Raw genomic sequence first — 25,123 nt, forward strand, 5'->3', positions numbered from 1 at the left:
GGCTGAGGGGCTGTCTGATGCTCGTTTCTTCTTTTAGGAGGCATGTTCTATAGAAAAAAAGAGAAATGGATTATACTCAGAGATTGGCTTGAGATTATGCTCACTGGTATGACATGAATACTGAAAGAAGGGAAACTATTACTAAAACATCTTATAGCCTCTTAAACATAAATGTGCCGCGCAACATACCCATGTACAAGACTTTACTAGATGTGGCTTTCAGAATTCCTAGGGTACTTTTGAACCTTATGCTCTATTACTATGTATGTAACACCCCGAATTTGGTACCCGAAATGCTACACGGTGCTCATGACCCAGAAGGACCACAAGCTAACCTATGACTAATATCTGTTCATAAATAAAGCATTATATACTATGTAAATGAGGAAATAAAGGTTGTAAGGCCGTAAGGTTCAAAACTGAGACACAATATCTGATCAAATATAACATCTGTGTGGGGTATGAAATACCCAGAACAAACTAATAAACTGACTGAACATGATTGTCTGAAAAGTCTCTAACTATCTAAATAAGGATATGATGGGACATGTCTGCAACTAAATCCAACTACTAAAATAAACTAATTACTGAAATGATAAGATAATGCTCATATCCTCGAAGGATAAGGACTCACTGCTGACTCTAATGGCTGAGTACTAGAATGCTACTGATGCTCTAGAGCTAATACTTCTGAACCTATGGTATAAAAAACCATAGCGCAAATATGTAAGTATGATTAAATTTACTGGTATGCGTGTGTGGTAGGCTGAATGCATAGGGTTGAAATACATAAACTATACTAACTGTCTGAACAACATGAATGTGGGAATACCTGTGTGAATAAATAAAAACTATAATTTAGTTCGTGATAACATGATTATAGAATCTGAGTAATGGTAACATGCGATATTGATAATCATATAATTGAAATAACTAATACTGAGCGACTATAACTGATAGTCTAGTTTTTGATGGAACTACCTGAGTTCCATTCTAATCTGTGGTCACTGCATCTGACAGTCCTAAATTCTGTAGAACTATCTGAGTTCTACTACTGAGACTAAATAACTTTATCTGATAGTCCTGATCTATAACGAAAACTATGGAAAGTAGTCATCTAACTGACATGCCCTAAATAATGCAATATACCTGTGTTGGGGTCCAATCTGTTACCCTAATTGGAAGGGTGTCAATACCACGCCACTGGTAATTACAAGATGTAGGTGACACTTATCTAATAGTTTTCCTAAAAGAGAATGTGGGACCCTCATCTGACAGTCTTTATCTGCCTCAACAACCCTCATCTGATAGTGTTGTTGCCTCATGACTTCTAAGAATCACACCCTTATCTAATAGTGTGTGTTTCCATCCTTCGGTTCACTCGGTGCTAGTGCCTACTCCCATCTAAATAGAGACTAAACATGGATTACTGAACTGAACTGGACTGAATTAACTAATTTTTTGTTGACTGATGAAATAGTACTGAGATTACTGTATTACTGAGCCTTCCTGAGTCACATGGCTGACTGAGTACTATGGATTATGGCTTGACTGAGGGTATCGTGAAAACATGACACTAACTCTAGGCACATAATTATATTTTTGTGTACAAGTACCCCCAGGATGCGATGCGAAGAAACTTGGAAAGCATGACTTTCTTGAATACATGACCAACATCACAATCCATAATATAATAAGTTAGATATTTCATGAAGTACAAGTTCTAAAGAAACATCAATGGCTACACATGTATCCATCCTTCATTGACTCAAACATTTTATCAACCTCTTGATGTGAATAAACTTGTATTTGAATGGATATTTCATATTATTATACTAGTATGGCCTTTTCCTTCACATAGGCATTTAGTCAAACATATGGGGAGCATGCTTTTGTTATACCATTACTAACACATCTAATAATCATGGCTACATCAATCAACTTATAAATTGAAGGGCTTTTATCATGATTATTAAGCAAATCTTCATATACTAGGGTCAATAATTGGAATATGTTATTTAAAACATGAATCAAAACCCTACAACATCATGAATATGAATTTCCATTCTATTTAAATCATGAACATTCATAAATACAAAAATTTTGTATTTTGAAAAGAGCTTCTTAAGCTTCATGGGTAAAAGTGACCCATGAATCAACACATGAAATACCTTAATGCTTGATTTGGGAAGCTTGATTGAAGAATCATTGAGATTTGGATCTTGAATTGGAAACCCCTCTTCTTGTTCTTGAGAGAATTTGATAGAAAAGAATGTATTTTGGTGAAATGGAGGCTGAATTTAGTGTTTTTGGAGCTTTGGGGTGAAGATAAAATACCAAAATACCCCTCCAAAACCGTTCGGAAAATGTTGAATTCTACAACTGATGATATTGCTGCTGATGCCATCACATATGTGACAAGTTGTTAGCTAATATCGCCCCTTGTTGCTAGAATTTATGAATTTATACCTAAGGTTTACGACATTGACTGATAAGTTGTCAAATATGTGATAAACCATCAGATAATGTCATCAGTTAGTTGCCAGGCTAACATGCTAGAGTAAAATGGATATAAATTTTTGCTCCGATATTATATTTGGGCAAAATTAGTATCATTGGAAAGCTAATCCAATTATCTATCTGTTGGTGATCATGAGATCAAAATTTCATTGTATAAAGAGAAATATGCTTATTTGAATTGACTGTACCACTATCTTTTCCAAGAATTCAATCGGTAAGGAATGTTTTAATTAGCCGAATAGCTAGGACGCATTTGAGACCATAATTGAAATCAAAATTTATCATGAAACTACCAAAGAACCATGATGTACTATGCAAAAGCTTGAAATATGGTGCTAATATTGATTTGCATTATTTGGGGTATTACAACTTGCCTCTCATAGAATTTTCTTTCAATAACAATTATAACTCTAACTTTGGTATGGCCACATTTGAGGCCATATATGGTAGGAGGTATAGGTATCCTATTAGTTGGTTTGAGGTCAGTATAAATATGATATTTGGTTGAGATTTGGTTCCCCAAGACATGGAGAAGGTGAAGGAAATTTGGGATAAACTTAATGCCTCCTAACATCGCCAAATATCCTATACAGATATGAGGTAAAGAGAGTTGGATTTCAAGTTTTGTGATTGGGTGTTCTTGAAGGTTTCTCCCATTAAAGGAGTGACGAAGTTTGTTAAGAAGTAGAATCGTACTCCCTATTAAGTTGGTATGTACTTGGTTATGAATATGGTTGGTAATGTTGCATTTGAATTTTAGTTGCCTTCTAGTTTGAGCCCTATAGACCTAATATTTCATGTTTCGATGTTGAAAAGTATATGAGCGATCCTTCAACATTTGTTTATTTGGAGGAGGTGAATATTTCAGATTCCTTATCCTATGATAAAGTCCCAATAAGATTTTTAATTGGCATGTCCATCAGTTATGGACCAAGGATGTGGCATTAATGAATGTTCTTTGAAGGAACCAAAATGTTTAACAAGCGACTCAGAGAGAAGAGGAGAACATTAAGTCCAAGTATTCTTTCTTGTTTTTCTTTCTTGATTATCGTGCTTGAGGTATGTGTATTCCTTAATATCATTGTTTTCTGTCTTTGTTAAAGGTAAGTGTGGCTGTGTGTGAAGTAAAATTGTGCTAATAAATGTCTTGTCCTGCCATTCGAGAATGATTGATCTTAAGGGGGGAGTATGTAATGTCTCAGGTTGATGTCCTTGAAAATTTCTGAAATTTTATCCTCACTATCTGACTATGACTCCCCTGTTAAGACATAGGAAGCGTGATCAATTGTTGGACTCAAATCGTAAGGAAATTAGTAAGTGTATGGCTGAGTTCCGCTCTAAGTACGAGTGGCTCACTATGAGTCATAAGGACTTGTTATGAGTCATTGGGTAGAAATCGTAGGGTGTCCAATGTATACCCTAAATAGTTGCTGGATTAACTATGACTGGACTCTACGAGATGCAGGGTCCAATTATGAGTAATATAGGTTTAGTTGGAAGGTCAACAAATTAAGAATTCCTTGGAGACTGTCTTGGCTAGGACTTGTGGTGACAAATTGTAATGAGTCTATATGAGTCGGATAGTGACCCAGTCACTAATGACTAACTTTTAGGTTTAAATTGTGTGTACTTTGGACTGAATTGCGGATAGTAAAACCCCATGTTTATAAGGCATTTAAGAGGGATTATTTTTCATTCATAATATAATAAAATAATTCTAAAGCTTTCTTAAATTCTCTCATGAAGCCATACTTAGGGTTTCGAAGAAATAGGCAATCCAAAGGTTCAAGGGTTGAATTTTTTTTTGAAACTTGGTATTTCAGGCATATTAATCTTCCATAATTACTAATTTTCTTAAAGAATAAGTTTAAAGTGTTGTTCATATGGTATTGAGGTTGGTTTTGAAAACATGGGTTGAGGGTTTTGAACAACTGTTATTTATGTGATGTTCTATGTTTGTCCCTGCATATGTTATTCTTATATGGTGTTTTTAAAAGTCAAATGATGCATGGGAATGGTGAATAAACAAGGGATTGCGACTTCCCAAATTTATGACGTTTTAAGTGGTTATGACCTCAATCCCATATTCTAAAATCTGTTTTTATTATGAAAAGTATACATATTGACAACTCTTGAACTATTGGATAATGTGAAAGGTTAATGAAGCATAATGATTTTTAATTGAACCTTATAAGGATTTGTAATTCCCCAAGATAATGTGTAACTAAAGAAAAAGGGGATTGTTATTTCCCCCAAGTGATGGTAATTGGTGTGGCATGTTGTTGTTACCTTACAACTGTAGTTGGTATGACAATTCCAACAATGAATGCCTTAATGAGTAATGTGGTTCAATGAATGGAAAAGTGTGATACATGTTTTAATTGGGGTTTAATGATAGTTGTGCAGTTTAGTCATGAAAGTAGAGGTCTTGAGGGACCAACAATGGAAACCATGGTTCTTGACACAGAGGTCTATATGACCAGGTGTTTCGAGTCCCCCTTATTACTATCATTTGATTGGAGTTTTTAGTCACCCATATTATATTATATGATTTGTTGCTTGTTTCACCTTTATTTTTTATGTGGTTTCAGTATGCTATAGGGCATACATATACCTTCTGGTTCATGTGGCCACACGCACTGGGGCCATATAATCTATTAGAGAGCTGGGCCCTTATAGCCCATGGGTGCCTTCTTATGTTATAATGGTTGAGATAAACAATCCAATCTAAGATTTAAAAGTGCTTGTTAAGTCTTGTTTACCTATCTTGACATATGATATATATATATATATGTGTGTGTGTGTGTTTATGCATTTGATTGATTACGTTGACTTTGAACTATTGATCATGGTAGTATGTGATCCTTATCCCTGGGTTACATGCTATTGGTCACCCCACTAACCCTCTCCAGATGTTGTATTCCCATGCTTTGCAGGCACCGGAGATACTTATACTTTTTATGCACAGAGTTAAGTGGATCGGCTGAGTTTGTTGGTTTATTGTGGTAAAGTGGTGAGATTCTATTCTTCGAAAGATTTAGACATTTCTTCAGTTTCATTCTTATAATTTAGTTGATTATTTCCATTATCAGTAACATCAACATTTTCATTGTCATCTATGAGAGTCGGGGACATGTCCTGATCAAAACTGGTTTTTTGGGTTCTTGTGTTAGAGTGATTTGTCTGATTACTAGGGACTTAAGTGATGTTGGTTGGTTGTTTTAGTCGATTGATGGTTATCGGTTGTAGACATACCCTTGATTCTTTAAACTTATCTTATTATATGTTTGGAATTCATCCAACATTGGGGGTATTGTGTGGTTTGGTTAATTGCACAATGGTGGTCTTCGGTCCCTGGTGGAACTTCAGATACCTATCATGACTAGGCCCTAGTTCGGGTAGTGATACTCAACCTTCTGACTCTATAACGCTTCCTTCAACCTCAGAAAATAGGATCACTATCGTAATTTTCTATTATCTTATATATTAATGAAGATTCTGAACTATTTTGATCTAAGATACGATATTCGATTGAATTAAGCAATCAAACACTATCTTTTCTAAAAGCAACTCTTCCTATTGACAACATACTAAGAGCGTCAGCAACAACATTGGCTTTACCCGGATGGTATAAGACACTCACGTCATAATCCTTCAATAAATCAAGCCATCTCCTCTATCAAGATTTTCCTAGATGAACGCATATTGAATGCTATTTTGATATATGAACATATCAACACAAATCCCATTAAGGTAATTCCTCCAAATCCTAAAGGCAAAAGCCTCTATTGCCAACTCATGATCATGATTTAGGTAATTCTTATTATGAGGATTAATATTCTTATAGGCTTATTCTATAACATTGCCATGTTGAATCAACATACAACCAAGTCCAACTCTAAATGAATCACAATAAACAATAACTCCATTTGAACCCTTTGGTAGCAACAAAGCTGAAGTAGAGGTGAGTCGAGTCTTCAACTCTTAAAAACTCGTCTTGCAAGAATTTCACCACTAAAACATGACTTTCTTATTAGTCAATTTGGACATAAGGTAGGCAATAGAGGAAAATATCTCAACAAACCTTCTATACTAACCATCTAAACCAAAAAACTCGAATATTTAATGGATAGATAGGTCTAGGTGATGTGAGGACAAAATTACATTTATTTAGTCATTATTTGTCTCATATTTAGTATTTTTATTTAACCTTTTTTTTCATTAATTTAATGGAATATGCTTAATATTTTATTTTTATTTGTAGGATTAAACTGGTGTAAAGATAATGAAGTTTGAAGAAAAAACATAATAGTATCCTCCGGCCTTGCTGTTTATCAATATCGTCACGACAGTATCCTCCGGCTTTGTTGGGTATAATTAGCATCACAATAGTATCCTTCGGCCTTGCCGGGTATCAATATCATCACAATAGTATACTCTGGACTTGCCAGGTATCAATATAATCAAAAGAGTATACTCTGGACTTGCCAGGTATCAATATCATCACAATTAATATAACCAAACAAGATTCACTAAAATATTCATAAAGATAGACTTATCACCATAGAATAGCTATCTACTCAATTCTTCCCAACTACTTGTTATTAGTTAACCAACACATACTATAATAGAATCACTAGTTCACCTATTATCACATATCCCCTATTTATTAGCTTAAAAATTATCCTTACTCATGGGATAGCAACTAACAACTATTTATTAAATAGCCAACATCTAACATATAGTCAAGGTTCATTACTATACCAAAACCACCATTTATCCACCATTCATTATTATCAACTAATCATACTATATTCGTTAATCATTACTAGACAACACATTAGTACTTGTCATCTAACCATCTTTTATTAACTGGCACCATTCATTAAATAACTATAGTTAGATACCATGTTTTAACTAAGGAAGATTTATTAACTTATACATTAGATTCCTAGCCATCAAGTGCTATAGTCCCCAAATAGATAACTAGTTACCACATATCTTAACCGTCTAAAATGAAGAGAAGTCATAAGATCACAGTTCAGCTATAATCACATCATTTATAATGGTAAATAATCATAAACATAACAAATCTATGCATGCCATCACCAATATTCAATAAGTGGAATAATAAGCATCATACCGCATCTTCCTCCGTGTCATATCGAATAGATATGTATACAAACATTTACATATTCATATTCATAAACTGTAATTACATCATTTAGAATGATAAAAACAATGTCATAATAATGACCTTAGACCTATAAACATATCCGACACTTATATTAATAATCATATTTATAAGCCATAGCATACTTCTAATCATCTCACATATAGGAGGCATAATATCAATTAACATGTAATCATCTCTCACACAAGAGGAATCTCACACTAGGAGGCATAATACAGATAGACATGTAATCATCTCTTACACAAGAGGCATCTCACATCTAGGAGGCATAATATATATAGCAATTAATCATCTATAGGATATTAAATATACATGGATCAAACATCATGACAATAAGGAATATCACTTCTCTAGGACAGTTTACATATCCAAGAGGAACGTCGTCTCTATAAGTCCAACAATCATGAATAAAGTAAATAGTAAATCTATAAGCCAATCATCACGCCTAAGAGGAAATAGCATCTCTATTGGCCAATCATCATGTCCAAAAGAAAATAACATCTCTATAGGACAATCAGTAAGTCTAAGAGGAAATAGAATCTCTATACGCCATATAACATATCTAGGAGGAATAAAATTTCTAAATTCCCAATATCACTTCCACAAGGAATATCAAAACCATAACTTAAAAACCGCAAACCGGGAACCACAATACAAGTTACCAAGTTACGAAGTAACCTTATTCTAAGGTTTACTAGCCTCATCTATGACCACCATCTGTGCTAAATCTACAAGACTTAAGACAATCTTAGGCCTAAGTGGGCAGAATGATCCTACTTCTAACGCAAAGTTTCCATAATTAGGCATACAATATAACTACTATTAGTTATTCTATGTTGGTAAATAGGATCTTAACAGAGAAATTTATTGCAAAGAAGGGTCTCAGACAAAGGGTCCCTATGTTTACATATCTTTTTATGCTGGTGATAGTGTATTTTAATAGATCACTGAAAGAATGAGGCACAATGCAAACTTCAATTACCATCCAAGATGTTCCAAATTGCAACTGGCTCATATATGTTTTGCGGGTGACTTATTACAGTGTTGTAGAGCAGACCAAATGTCCATCAAATTGATTTTGGAGGCTTTTGATCACTTCTCTTCTGTCTCGGCTGAAATCCAATTTAAAGAAAAGCTGATTTTAAGTAGTAGGGGTAACAAGTGAATTCAAACAATAGATCCTAGGGGATATACAATTCACCTTGGGGGAAATGCCCTTTAAGTATTTGGGGGTACCACTCTAATCTAGGAATTTTACTATTCAATAGTGCACACCTCTATTTGAGAAAATAGTAGTAAGAGTTAAATGATGGACTCCTAAGCTCCTCTCCTACAGTGGAAACTGCAGCTGATCAAAAGTGTGTTTTTTGAAATGTAAATTTATTGGGAACTAGTGTTCTTACTACCAAAAAAGGTCATATCCATGGTCACAAATATTTGCAGGATGTTCCTCTGGACAAATGTTGTTGAAACTCAAAGAAGTCACTAGTCTCTTGGCAAACCATGTTCTTACCAAGAGCTGCTAAAGGGCTGAACATAATGGAGTTTTATACAGGGAATAAAGCTTCTATACGTAAACTGTTATGCGCATTATCAAATAAGAAAGACACCTTGTGGGTTTAGTGGATTCACAGCTTTTATATCAAAGGCACTGGAGTTAGTGAGCATACCTAAACAAGCATGCTGGCTCATAACGAAACTATTTGATGCAAAATAAGGAATCCCACCTAGTAACGCAATACAACATCTAGTATAATTTATAGTGGGATCAAATTTTAGTATCAAGATTGCTCAATGCTTCCACAACATCCCAGGATAGTATGGGGAATCTTGGTACAATCAACAGGAACCATCCTAAGAAACTAGTTCATAATGTGGTAGGCTTTGAATGGGAGGTTAGCAACAGTTGAAAGATTTGATAAATAGGGCATCAATGTAACCGTTGGTTGTGTCCTCTGTTGTTCAAAAACTAGAGAAATATTTCATCATCTATATTTTGAATGCTAGTGCACTGAACACATATAGAGCACCGTACTGAAATGTCTTCATACTCACAGATAAATCCAATCCTGGAAAACTTAAATTACATAGCTGGCTCTTGGTATCCACACTTCAAAAGCAAGGTCACTGGTCCTCATATGTTTGTTTTGCTACTACAATTTATCAAATCTAGCTAGAAAGAAATGCACGTAGATTCAAAGTTCAATACAAGAATAACATACAACTGATCAAAGATGTCTTCCTTCAAGTTCATATAAAAGACCAACAATAGAGCAAATGGAAAGATATATTAGCATAATTGACTAACTATCCAGATTAATGTAGTGGAATTTGGAATTGTAATAGTTAGTACAGACAAGGAAACTTATACTTCAAATGTTCTGGTTTGAATAAAATTTTTCTTTTGACCAAAGAGAAATTCTAAGATAGCAACATCAACTAGAAACAACTGTCCTCAAGTCAACTCTGACTACCATACTAGCCCAATAATGTTAAATATAAATATCATGCATCAAATTCTTAAACCACATCCCAAAGACAACATTATATCATATTTATGCTATAACTAATATAAACTAAAGAGGGAAGGCAATAGGATACCAAAGGGTTATAAACATGTCATCTTACGGGTCCAAAACCCTCATCAAATTACAAAATATCAAGAATCAAGACCAAGTTATCCTACTCATAATCAAGCATAATATCCATATTCAGACATAACATAAATCACAAATCATCTATGAAGAAATATGGATAGAAGACTACCTGAAGAACAAACCATAAAACCACAATTCATAAACCACATACTCATCCTCACTTTACAATACTTAAAATTCCATCAAATTATCAAAACCATAATCTACTGATAAATACTAGTCTAATGATACCCATATTGCACTATTGTGCTTTAGGTCAAAAAATAACACCAAAAACCCAAGTGGGTCCCGTATATGGAAAATGAGTTTCCGAGACCAACCCAATGTTCATACATGAATAAGGAATCATAACCCTTAAATAATGGATTAAAACTAAGCATACTTTAGGCTAAAATCAATCCTTAATATAAATTGGGGTTTTAGGTCCAAACTAAGAAATTCTATAAATTCTTACCTTAATATTAAAGATAATGGTGATACGAGATGATAATTATGCTCCCAAGTCACCTCCATGACCAATTTTGTGTTATTACAACTATTCTGGGGTTTCTAGGTCTAAATGGTAAAGGGAAAATTCCCCAAATGCATCTTGGGGCCTTTATATATCCCCTATAGGTACTCAAATGTGGCAATCGCGGGCTGCACTACTCACTATCGCACACTCTTGGTAGTGATCAATGTTGTACCAAATGGCAACAAACTTCAAAAATAAGTTTTTGTCTCTCAGCACTCATCCCAAATCAAAAAAACAAGATTCAATAATGAATTTTGAGTGTTAACAACATTTCAAATACATTGGATTTAGCAAAACTTTCATCAGATATCATTTAGAAAAAAAATGGGGCACACACCTGTAGTTTCATCAGTTTTTATAAAATCTGCTCAATAGCCCAAAATAAGTACGGGAGCCTTAGGACATGAACCAAGGTTCTCCGTAGCCTAAACAAGACATTTAGAACATAATGACAAAGTTTGATTTTCAATATAATGTTATTTCAAAAAAAGGTAGGTCCCACACCCATTCTTTCTAATTTTTAAATTTTTGACAAATAGGTCGAAATGAGCTATAGTATGTTGGAACCCAAACCAAAGGCAACCTAGACCTAAATCGATATTCCAAATCTACTGGCGTAGTCAGAATTTGTATCTGAGATTATTTCATGAAAGGTTCAGCCTGGTGGCCATTTAGAACTAGCAAAGACTTCAAAATAGTGTATTAGCTTTAAAAACTAAATAAAATTACCTGGTAACTGAACTATCGGTCCCAATAAGTCATAAATGACTTGGGAAAGCTATGGAAAATCTCAAATTGTAATGATAAGAATAAAGATGGTAAATATTCTAAAGGGTTATTACAATATCCACTAAAAAAAGGACTTTCATCCTCAAAAGTCAACGGACTGAAAGATTCTGAAAAGCTCAAAAGGGTAAGGTACTGGGCCATCATGGATTCCTAGATAAACTTATTTGAGAGAAAATACTTGCAACGGATATGGATATAGGTAGCCCTTTTTCAATAAGCACTCTCATTCTACTTAAAAAATAGTTAACTCAACTTAACCGCTAACTTGCCTCTAACTGAACGGCTGATGCGCACACATTTGATTAAAATCATGCTGATATAATCTCTATATTCACATAAATCAACAAAGGCTCTTCAAAGCCAAAAGCTGCAATACCCCACATATCTACTTAGCTTGAAATCATCCTAAGTATGTTGGAAACTTACTTGGAAAGATGAATCCACTTTTATATATGTGGAAATTTTAAGTTTTTACTCTTTGTTATGATGGAAATTGAATTATCTTCCAACGATACCATTTTCATCGAAATCCAGTACCGGGGTAGAAAGTTATGGTTGTTTTACAGAAAGTAGTCAAAACTGCCTAGGTGTGATGATGAGGGCCAACGGACTGTTGAACTAGCGACGGACCATAACCTAAATTATCATAGTGGATGGAGTGAGACAACCTTCTGCCTAAGGGAGAAGGCTCAAGCCGACGGAATGTCAAGCTAGTGACGGACCATCACCCATGCCATCATAGTAGAGGCAGTGAACCCCTATTCTTCCTAGGTACAACAGTTAGGATCGATGGACCATTGACCCAGCGATGGACCGTCACACCCTCCATCGCTTATTTTGTTTAGTTATTTTGAAGTTAATTTTAAAGGGGTATTAGGGTCTCTATCAATTAATTTTAAACCCTAATAATATCAGATCGAGGATCATAAGTTCATTATCCATCTACATTACTAAATCAGGGTTTTCTCTCCAAGATAATATCTAAGAACAAGATCCAAATCATTCTTGAAGAAACTATGAGATTTCAAGTTTTTCAAGTCCACGAAATTCAAGAAAATCACAACCCAGGTATGTCATATGTTGATTCATGGGTCCCTTTCACCCATTAAACTCAAGAATCTCTCTTCAAAATCAAAGATTTGTGTATTTATGAATGTTCATGATTTAAATTGAATTGAAATTTATGTTCATGATGTTATGGAAATTTCATTCATGTTTTAAATTACATATTCCAATGATTGACCCTAGGATGTGGTGATTTGTGTAAAACTCATTATAAACCCTTAAATTTACTTGTTGATTAATGTATCTATGGTTACTAGATGTGTTGATGATTGTATAACCAAAGCATGCCTTACATGTGTTTGATTAAATGCCTTTGTGAAGGAAAAGTTCCATACTAGTTTGATAATATGAAATCCCCATTTATGTATAAGTTTATGCATGTCCAGTGATTGATGAATTGTCTTAGTCAATGAATTATGGATATATGTGTAGCCAATATGGTGCTTTGGAACTTGTACTTCATGAATTCTCCAACTTATTGTATTATGATTTATTGATTATGGTCATATGTTCAAGAAGTGTCATGTCTTGTCCGTTTCCTTCTATCGAGTCCTGGGGATACTTGTACCCGACAATTTAGCTGTTTGCCTAGAGCCAGTGTCAGTTTCATGATAATAGCTGTCAAGACATGATTAGTAAAATTCAGTCAGTTACATAACTCAGGAAAAATCAGTAAATTCAATATCAGTCTAGTAATCTCAGTAATCTCAGTCAGTTATCATATCTTTGTAATATTTTGTAAGTCAACAGAATTTAGTGAAATTTGATACAGTTCATTCTCATATATTCAATTCATTATCTATTCAGATTGGAGTAGAGTTCAGCACTGAGTTAACCCAAGGATGGGAAATCATATGCGAGTAGAGGGTGTGATTCTTAGAAGCAATCCTTGCACTCCAGAACTATGTATCCAACGTAGGTTAAGGCACAAAAAATACTAGATGAGGGTAGATTAGGTGGATTAACTTGTTAGATGAGGGTCCCGCCACTCTCATTAGAGTACCTGTTAGATGGGGTCACTCACAGCTTGTCAATACCAGTGGTGCAGTATTGACACCCTTCCAATTGGTGTTATAGATTGGACCCCAACTCAGTTATAACAGCTTATTAGGGGCATATAGGTTAAAGGACTACTTCCCACAGTTTGAGTTACAGAATCAGGACTGTCAGATGCAGTTATTCAGTTTTAGTAAATGAACTTAAATAGTTTTTCACAATTCAGGAATTCCAGATATAGTCAACTCAGAATAGTACAGAACTCAGTTAGTTCCATCAGAACCTAGAATATCAAATACATTCTCTTAGTATCATTTATTTTAGGTATACAACTATCAGTATCTCATGTTATCATTGCTCAGACTCAGTAATCTTGTTATCATAAACTTAGTTACAGTTACTATGTATTCATGCATGTATTCTCACATTTATGTTATCCAGTCAGTTTGTATAGTTCATGCAATTGAACCCTTTGCATTTATACTACCTTACATGCATACTAGTACATTCAAACATACTGACACATTTGCGCTATGGTGTTTTATACCATAGGTTAAGACGCACGAGCTCCAGAGCATCAATAGCATTCCAGTCTTAGCAATCAGAGTTAGTAGTGAGTCCTCATCCTTTGAGGACATAACCATTACTTTATTATCATATTAATTAATTTATTTTTGTAGTTGGAGTTAGTTGGGGACATATCCCATCAACTCCTTGTTCCGATAGTTTAGAGGCTTTCACCTAGCATTTTCATACAATTATTTGTGTTGTCTAGGGAATTTCATACCCCCTCCAGATGTTATGTTTTATCATCTATGTTTCATTATTGAACCTTACAATCTTACAGCTTTTATTTCCATATTTATACAGTATATTATGTTGCGTACAACTACAGATATCAGTCATGGATTAGCTTATGGCCCTTCGTAGTCATGAGCACCTTGTAGCTATCTGGGTACCATATTCGGGGTGTTAGAAACTTGGTATCAGGGCCTAAGGTTCAACAGTGTCTTAGGTAGTTTGAAAAGCCGCATCTAGTAGAGTCTTGTGCATGGGTGTGTTGTGCACCACACGTATGGATTGGAGGCTATGAGATGTTTTAGGAATCGTTTTCCTTCTTTTAGTATTCATGTCATTCCAGTGAGCACAATATCAAATGTAGACTCCTCGTCTAATCCATTTTTCCATTTCATTTACTGAATATGTTTCCCAAAAAGGGCTAACAAAAGGAGAATCGAAAATCAGTTAGTACCTTCGCCCATTTAGGCAGATTCTTTGGACGAGAATGCATTTCATGGTGAATTAAGAACCGAATCCCTCACTTTATCTTACTTAGTAGTAGCTCAGATCTATCAATAAGATAGTTTCCTAGCCCCTTCTTCATCCAGTGCTCTACTGCAAAAATTCAGAGATGGCCACAGGGATAGGGTGCTAGGCCCTAAAGCTCAGGTCAGTGTTAGCAGTGCCCTAGGCCCTAAAGCTCAGGTCAGTGTTAGCAGTGCCCGAACCCATCCCCTTTGTCCAACTTATGGTAAGAACTATTAGGATATTTCAAGATCTAGTAATGATGTTTGTTTCGTATGTGGCAAGCCAGGCCACATAGTCAGAGATTGTCCCAGTCAGGCTTTTAGGGTCATCATAACTATTCCTCAGCTTAGTCCAATGACTCGAATCAGCAGGGTGCCACCTCTAGTGCTACTAGTGGACAACGGTCAAACAAACTTTATGCTCACTAATATATTTAGGATTGGGAAAATACTCCTGATGTGGTGATTGTTACATTATAGATCTTTCATTTACATGTTTACGTTTTGCTAGATCCAGGAGCTTGTTTGTCTTTTGTTACTCCCTATATAGCGGTTGATTTTGGAGTCAGTCCTAACATTCTAGTAAAGCCCTTCTCAGTCTCCACCCCAGTGGGTACAACAATCATAGCCCGACGGGTATACAGGAACACCAGGTTATGATATTACATAAACTCACTTCAGCAGACTTAGTCAAATTAGAGATGGCTAATTCTGATTTTATTCTCATAATGGATTGGCTTTATTCCTGCTATACCATAGGCGAATTTAGAAATAGAGTTGTCCAGTTTTAGTTCTCAAATAAACCCGTCCTACAGTGAAAGAGTAGTACTTCACTTTTCAGAGGTCAGCTTGTTTCCTACCTTTGGGCACGGAAAATGATATCTTAGGGATGTATCTATCATCTTGTTTGAGTAAAGGATTCTAGTTCCGAAACTTCCAATCTTGAATCAATTTCAGAAGTGAATGAATATTCAGATATATTTCCCAAAGATTTTCTCAGAGTCCCTCACGAAAGGGAAATAGATTTCGAAATTGATCTTCTTTTAGATACTCAGCCTTTATCTATTCCTTCATACAAAATGGCACCAGCAGAACTCAGAGAACTAAAATAAAATTTGAAGGATCTCTTAGATAAGGGATTTATCAGGCCTAGTATTTCCCTGTATGGTGCACCAGTTCTGTTCGTGTGAAAGAGAGATGACTCTTTTAGAATATGTGTAGACTACCTTCAGCTTAATAATGTCATGGATGCAAATAAGTATCCACTTTCAAGAATCAATGACTTGTTTGGCCAACTTCAGGGTGCCAACTATTTCTCTAAGATAGACCTCAGATTAGGCTATCATCAACCTAGAGTTAGAGAATGTGATATTCCGAGGATACCTTTTCAAAATTGGTACGGTAACTTCAAATTTTAGTAATGTCCGTTGGTCTTAAAAATTCCCGAACAGACTTCATGGACTTGATGAACTATGTGTTCAAGCAGTACTTGGACATATTCATCATAGTCTTCACAGATGTCATCCTCGTCTATTTCTGTGGTGAACATAAATATGCGAAACATCTTAGAATAGTATTACAGATCCTCAAAACCCATCAAGTGTCATGATATCGATTCATGTCCTACCAATCAGCTTCATGATCATCACATATATTTATGCAAATTAGTGAAATCATGTACGATTTTAGTTCTTTGTAAAAAGAGTCCCATTTTTCTCAGGGTACGAATCATATTCCATGAACACATCTTACATTTATGCACCTTCCATAGAATCATGTGCATTTTCAATCCCTAGTATAAGGAATTCTAGTACACTCAATAGTATGGACCATGTGCCATGAATATAGAACCTTCAAACTCAGGTTATGCATCTCATGACTCATGTACTTATGTCGTGCTTTACAGTATTCTCAGCCCACATGACTCATGTTCCACTCCTAGTTATTAGCCAAACTCAGGTTATGTCACGTATACCCTCAGTTTAGATCCTTTAGTGAATTTGTGGTATCGATGTTCTGTCCCTCAGGCCTAAGTTACAGCGTCAGTTCATTAATCAATATTCAGTAAAGGACTCAGATAGTCCTATAGGACCATGGCTTTATGTTATCATTTAATGCACCATCGTATTTCTATAGTTCAGTATCAGTCTAAAACTTAATTATTAGAAACCAGAATTCAGTCCCAGTATGAGTCTCAATTACATATTTAGTTGCATTCTCTGCTACAGTCTTAGATATAGTGTCAGCCTCAGCCTCAGATAAGAAATCAGATCAGCACCACAGTCCAATTTTGGGTTTGCTTGACCATAGTTTGTAGTTATCAGTTATGCATATTTTTAGAGTTTTAGTACCTGAACTTACAAAATGTTTCAGAATCATGTTATACGCCTGTTCTTGCATTCTCAGACAATAGAAGTATTTCATGAAATTATGCTCAGTTATCTTATGTTAGTACCTTTCTCATTTTCATAAAAAACTCCATATTCTAATTTATACATGACTACTACTTAGCCATCAGTCAGTCAGTAAATCAGATGAGTCAGTCAGTAGGAATTAGTTTGAACAACCAGTACATTAGTACGACAGTCAGACGGACAAGTTTATATATTTTCCCATTCTGTCCACCTTGTTGAACTATTCAAAGTCTCATGGAGTTTACCATTCTATGATGGACCAATCAAGCAGTTGCGTGTTTAGCTTAGTTCATGTTTCATGAAATGGTCTCAGATATCATATATTCAGTCATAATTTTATTCGTTGGTACCCATTCATTATTTCAATCTCTCCTCAGTATCTCGGCCAAGTCAGCATTCTACGAGGTATATAGTATCCCAAGGGGAAGATACACTATAATCCCCTAAACTTTCATTACCTAAATATGTCATACCCTTCTCATGTGAGGAATCTAGCTTCGAGTAGTTGGTACTCATAGGTCGACCCTCAAGTTCAAATATCAACCATAATCTATGTGCACAATCGCTAAGTTCAGTTTATGATAATCAGTCCATGTCACACGTTATAGACTCAGTCATGTTCTCATGTTCCCGTTCCTGCGTGTTCAGTAAAGTATCTTGAGTACGAGATTAACTTTATCTATTCAAGGATCTCTCCTATGAAGAAAGTTAAGAGATTTGGAAAGAAGGGAAAGATCATTCCTATATATGTCGGTCCAATAAAAATTCTCAGTTGCTTCGACAAGGTAGCTTATGAGCTTAAATTGCCTTCAAATCTAGCCTCAGTTCATCCAATATTCCATGTCTCTTTGCTCAAGAAGTGCATAGGCAACCTAGCATTCGTAGTTCCTATTTAGAGCATAGATGTTCAAAATAGCCTCTTTTATGAAGATATTTCTGTCAAAATCCTAGACTATCAGACTCGTAGACATAGGAACAAAGAAGTCCCTTTAGTCCAAGTTCTTTGGAGAAATTAGTGCGTTAAGGGAGCTACTTGGGAAGACGAAAAGACATGCGAACCAAGTACCCTCACCTCTTCTCCGCTAACTCTGATCTAGCTGAAGGTAACAGTCCTTCTTCAGTTTTTTGGTTTCATATTAAGATTTTAGTTACAAACTTGGTATACAGTTCATGCTTATAATTTTATTCTAAACTTGGTATTAAAGGTCATTGCATGTTTAGTCATATAGTTATGATTAGATATACATTCTCATTATGAGAAACTTAGTTCCTCAGAACACTCAGTCATGCATTCATGAATTAGTTACACATGTATCAGATATACGTGTTCAGTATGATATATTCAGTTATTAGTTATGTTAGTCATGAAATCATATTCCATTCATTCATGTTCAGTATGTACGTCTGTTTATCCCTCTCCTCTCCAGCTCAATCTAATTCAAGGAGGAATGTTCTCAAGGGGGAGATATTGTAGTACTTCGTACTTCTACCTAGCTTGAAATCATTCCAAGTATGTTGCAAACTTACTTTGAAAGATGAATCCACTTTTATATAAGTGGAATTTATAAGATTTTCACTTTTTGTCATGCGGGAAATTGAATTGGCTTTCAAATGATACAAATTTTGTCCAAATCCTGTATCGGTGTAGAAAGTTATGGCCGTTTTATTGAAAGTAGTCAAAACTACCCAGGTGTGATGATGAGGGCCAACGGACCATCGATTTAGCGATAGACCATTTCCCAAACCGTCATAGCAGAGGTAGTGAGACCACCTTTTACCTAAGGATTTTGGCTCAGGCCGATGGATCATCGAGCTAGCGACAGACCATCGCCCAAATCATCGCAGTAGAGGCAGTGAACCCCTATTCTCCTAGGTGCGACGGTCAGAATGGATGAACCATCGACCCAGTGAAGGACCTTTGCACCCACTATCGTATAGTTCATTCAGTTATTTTGAAGTCATTTTTAAAAGGGTATTTGGGTCTTTTTCAACCCTTTTTTGCCCTTAATAATATCATAACGAGGCTCATAAGCTCATTATCCATCAACAACATCAATTACCATTTTCTCTCAAAGATTATCCCTAAGAATAAGATCCAACTCATCCTTTAATAAACTATGAGATTCCTAGTTCTTTAAGTCCAAGAACTTCAAGAAACTCACAACCCAGGTATGTCATGTGTTGATTCATGGGTCTCTTTCACCCATGAAGCTCAAGAATCTTTTTTCAAAATCCAAGATTTGTGTATTTATGAATGTTTATGATTTGAATTGAATTGAAATTCATGTTCATGATGTTGTGGGGTTTTGATTCATGTTTGAAATTACATATTCCAATGATTGACCCTAAGATGTGGTGATTTGCATAATAATCATGATAAACCCTTAAATTTACATGTTGATTGATGTATCCATGATTTAGATGTGTTGATGACTGTATAACGAAAGCATGCTCCCCATGTGTTTGATTAAATACCTATGTGAAGGAAAAGTGCCATATTAGTATGATAATATGAAATCCCTATTTATGTACAAGTTTATGCATGTCCAGTTTTTGATGATATGTCTTAGTCAATGAAATATGGATGTATGTGTAGCCATTATGGTTCTTTAGAACTTGTACTTCATGAATTCTCAAACTTATTGTATTATGAATTATTGATTATGGTCATGTGTTCAAGAAGTGTCATGTCTTGTCAGTTGCATTCTATCGAGTCCTAGGGGTACTTGTACCCAATAATTTAGTTGTATGCCTAGTGCCAGTGTCAGTTTCATGATAATCTCAGTCAAGATATGATCAGTAGAATTTAGTCAATTACATGACTAAGGAAAACTCAGTAAATTCAGTATCAGTCTAGTAATCTCAGTAATCTCAGTCATTTATCAGATCTAAGTAATATTTCATCAGTCAATGGAATTTAGAAAAACTCAATACAGTTCAGTCCAGTATATTTAGTTCAGTGTCTATTCAGATGGAAGTAGGATTCAGTATCGAGTGGGCCTAATGATGGGAGCTCACTTGCGAGTAGAGGGTGTGATTCTTAGAAGTAAACCTTGCATTATAGAACAACATAGCCAGCGTAGGTTAAGACATCAAACCTACTAGATGAGGATAGATGAGGTGGCTTAACATGTTAGATAAGGGTCCCATCATTCTCATTAAAGTACCTGTTAGATGAGGGTCACTCACAACTTATCCTTACCAGTGGCGCGGTATTGATACCCTTCTATTTGGGGTTACAGTTGGACCCTAACTCAGCTATAATATCTTATTAGGGGCATGTCGGTTAAAGAACTACTTCCCAAAGTTTTAGTTATAGAATCAGGACTATCAGATATAGTAATTCAGTCTTAGTAAAAGAACTCAGATAGTTCTTTAAACTTTAGGAATGTCAGATACATTCAACTCATAATAGTACGAAACTTAGCAAGTTGCATCAGAACCTAGACTGTCAGATACAGTCACTCAATATCAGTTATTTCAGTTGTAGAGCTATCAGCATCTCATGTTGTCATTACTCAGACTCATTAATCAAGTTATCATGAACTTAGTTACAGTTACTATGTATTCATGCATGTATTCTCATGTTCATGTTATCTAGTTAGTTATTATAGTTCATGCATGTGAAGTCTTTGTATTCGGCCTACCTCACAGGAATACCTATACATTCAAACATACTGACGCATTTGCGCTACGGCATTTTATACCATAGGTTTAGAAGCACGAGCTATAAAGCATCAGTAGCATTGCAGTCTCAGCAGTCAGAGTTAGCAGTGAGTCCCCATCCTTCGAGGACATGACCAATGATTTATTATCTCATTAATTAATTTGTTTCAGTAGTTGGAGTTAGTTGGGGACATATCCCATCAACTCCTTATTCAGACAGTTTAGAGGCTTTCAACTAGCATGTTCAGATAGTTATTTGAGTTGTCTTCAGTAATTCATACCCTTTCCAGATGTTATGTTTTATCAGTTATATTATAGTTTTGAACCTTACGGCCTTAAAACCTTTATTTCTACATTTATATAGTATATTATGCAGTGTACAGGTATAAATATTAGTCATGGGTTAGCTTATGGTCTTTCAGGGTCATGAGAACCATGTAGAATTCCAGGTACAAAATTTGGTGCGTTACAAAAGCAAACCAAGAAATAAGTCATAAAACTGACTCCAAATCCAACAATAACCTTCCTTTATATTTGGGTACATGCTATCTACTCTAAGTGATAACGCTCAAACTACACCTCTCAACGAGAGTGTAAGCGAACGTTGTCAATATAAAACCCAACTAGGCTAGGGTCGAATCCTCCAGGGAATATGGTGTGAACTTAATTTGTTTGTGATTTAATCCTCTGATAGCTTAATGTCTCCTGAAATGGGGGGTTTAGGTTTAACAAATAGTTGTTTGTCACTTTAATTTTAGTATTTGTAATCAAGAGTTTATGAAATAACCAGAATTATGTTCACTAGGTCTTTCAGTACATGACATATGCTAAAAGTGGTTCAAGATTCTCATAGTGGGTAGGACAACAAGCTATCTTTATCGACGTTGTGATTAAATGTCTCTTGACCTACATAAGCATTTAATTTACTTATCCTATAGGACTTAGGAAATTTCTATTCACTGCAAAATTTTACCTCAGGTTAACCAACCTAGTTAAAGCGCTGATTATAAAATGAAGTATTTTCTAATCCCTGTTGATAATTCACTTCCTACTATATTTGATTTCATTCTCAAGCAAATCAAAGTAGGTGTCTCTCCTATTTGCAACCAACAAACGTTAATTAAAGCTTTAGAATTATCTGGAAAGCCTACCACCTTATGAATTTGGAAAACTTAGTACCGTATCAAGACCTAACCCTATATTCCATTACTCAGGTTAATGGAATTTAGCCTCTCTTAATGAAATGACCAAAACACATAATTGAATTCATGATTTGAAAGATAAATTATAGATATGAATAATAACTAATGAATCACAGATTATATCACAAAGGCAGTCCCAAAATACTGATAATAATCTCTTTGAAGTATTTACTTTTTCAAGCCAAAAGTAGATAGAGAAAAATAACAAAATATGCTATCTCAAAACCCAATGTGTCGACTCTCTCAAGAATTCTCTCTTGAAAACACTAAAACAAAAGATTAAATAGTTCACCCTAAATAAGGTAAGAAAATAAAGGTTATAGCTTTTTCTCGGAATAGACGACGACTATAGGTGATGCCTTATCAAGATCCTAACGACTTATCAAAAATGTCATCAGTTCTTTTTCAAATCTGCAGTAGTCCTATATTAGGTTGATGGAAACTTCTGACGGCTTATCAGGACTTTGATAACTTATCAGAACTGTCGTCACACTTTTGTTGTAGTTCTCATATCCTTCCTAAGTCTGACGGCATTCGTGATGACTTATCACCATTATGATTGCCTATCATAAAATATCATCGATTCTACCAGCTAGAACTTATTCCCTATTTAAGGCTAACGATGTATTTGATAGCCTATTACTGGGCTGACGACCTATCATGAACGTCGTCAGCTACACTTTTCTATTAATTGTTTCCGATTTTAGCCCTTTTGCTTCCATTATTATTGGTTTCCCTGCATCACAACCTTTACTGCAAAATCAAAGTAAAACTAATTAAAAACAACTAAAGTTTCTAAATTCCCTCTAATTATTTATAGTTAAAAGCCTCAAATGTGTCAGCATAGGCTCACATATCAACACCCTCTACTTAAAACAATTGCTTGTCCTCAAGAAACCATAACACAACAAAGAGAATACAGAGTACAATTTGGCAGTCAATTATACATTTGAGCTCATAATAAATTCACCATCTCCAAGGTCTGTTAATTTAAAAATGACTATAAAGGTTTTGAAGAACAACCATGCAACTCACAAGAATAAAGATATGTCAAAAATTCAACAATAACAACCATGCTATATTAGGATCACACTATCTAAACAAGTCAGCGACTAGCAACATACCCAGTGTACCCTCACAACAAAGAAATCCCTTTTTCACTCATATCAGAATTCATATACATAAACATAGGGATAATCACAAGTCTCACTCTGAGAATGAAGTTTCAAACACTGCATGTAAAATGCCATAGGATTGCCCTTATAGTCAGTACCCAAGTCTTCAGACAGATTAGTTAGGATCACTATAGGGATTTTCTTAGGCTTGTATTGTAGGCTAGGGGCTTGTATGATATTCATGGATATTTTAGAGTGACTATGCCTCCTTGACACTACACTAAACTCCTTGGGTTTCACTTCTCAACATTCTTTTCTTCCTCTTTTTTCTTGATCACACATGCTCAAGATGGATGCAGTATTTTCAATTATCATTTTCTCTTTTTATCAATTTTAACATAGCTTTCTCTTTTCTTATTCCTTTTACACTGCACCCAACTTTCTATGCATTTTTCTTATTCTTCCTCTTTTCATACTCATTTTGGATCATGCACCCCTATGATATCTATCCTCAACTTAGGCTATTTACCTAAGTCAAGGTGCCAATTATCCAAGAAGGTCCAGGGATAAAACAGGTTCATTGTATTATAAACAGGAAGGTGAGAGGTGCCATAGAAAGAAACAGGCCTATAAGCTCAACTTAGGGATCAAGGTATATGATTCATATTGGGAAGGACATTTAGGCTGTAAGTGGGCTACAGTAAAAATTGGACTATGATCCTTTCCTAACCCGTATCCTATAAACTAATAGGGCAAGTTCTAGATTTGGCATACACCAAGAACTGAGTAAGACTTCACACACACATGGCACACAAGTACATCACACATCACTAATTATTCGATTCATGAAATTATTTCAGCAAAAATTGTCAAGTTGCAAGACTAATGCAACAAAAAAATGAACCGCGGTCACAAATAAATGCAATTCACACAGTTATGAACTCAGATTGAAGGAGAGATGCTCAAAAGTCACAAAACAAGCTAACTACCTTAACTACTTGAATTACTCTTAATTATCTACCAAAAATTGTTACAACAACCCATTCCCAACAACCTCAAATTAAAATTGAAAATACAATAAACCCAGGGTTTAGGGCATACCTTGAGTGACTCAAGTTTTGGTGTCATGGGTTTCTGACCTTGATGGCGCCTTATCTGCTATCTTTTCTCCATCAGGAGAATCTAGCCATGCGGTGGGTGGGGATCTGCTAGATAAGGCACCTGCAGCCCTGGCTCTCAAAGCCTCCTCCTATTTCTCATTGTCCGCTAGGGACTCTATTCATGCACTCTTCAAACCCTCTTTTTTGGCCTTCTTTTTTGCCTTTTTTTCACTTTTTTTCTTTTGGGCTATCAGGATCTTCTCTCTTATATTTTACCTTTTTCTCTCCCTTCTTCTTCTTCTTTATTGGTAAATATCCAGTGGGGTCAAACATTGGAATTTCGTCCTCAGATTCCGCCACAGCTGAATCTATCAACACCATAAATTAGTGCTGCCGCAATACCCCAACATCTGCCTTTATCTTTTTCAAGGATGCATTGAATTTAGCAAGACTTGCCACTTATATTTCTTTTGCCCACACATCAAAGCGGTCCAAATTTTCTACCCGTTTACGAAAAGTCACAAAAGGCTAAAGGGAAGCCTTGATTCTCTTGTCCATTACAGCAGTAAACTGTTTGGCAAAGG

Source organism: Capsicum annuum, chromosome 5, assembly GCF_002878395.1.
Source record: "Capsicum annuum cultivar UCD-10X-F1 chromosome 5, UCD10Xv1.1, whole genome shotgun sequence".
In the NCBI taxonomy this organism is placed as follows: Eukaryota; Viridiplantae; Streptophyta; class Magnoliopsida; order Solanales; family Solanaceae; genus Capsicum; species Capsicum annuum.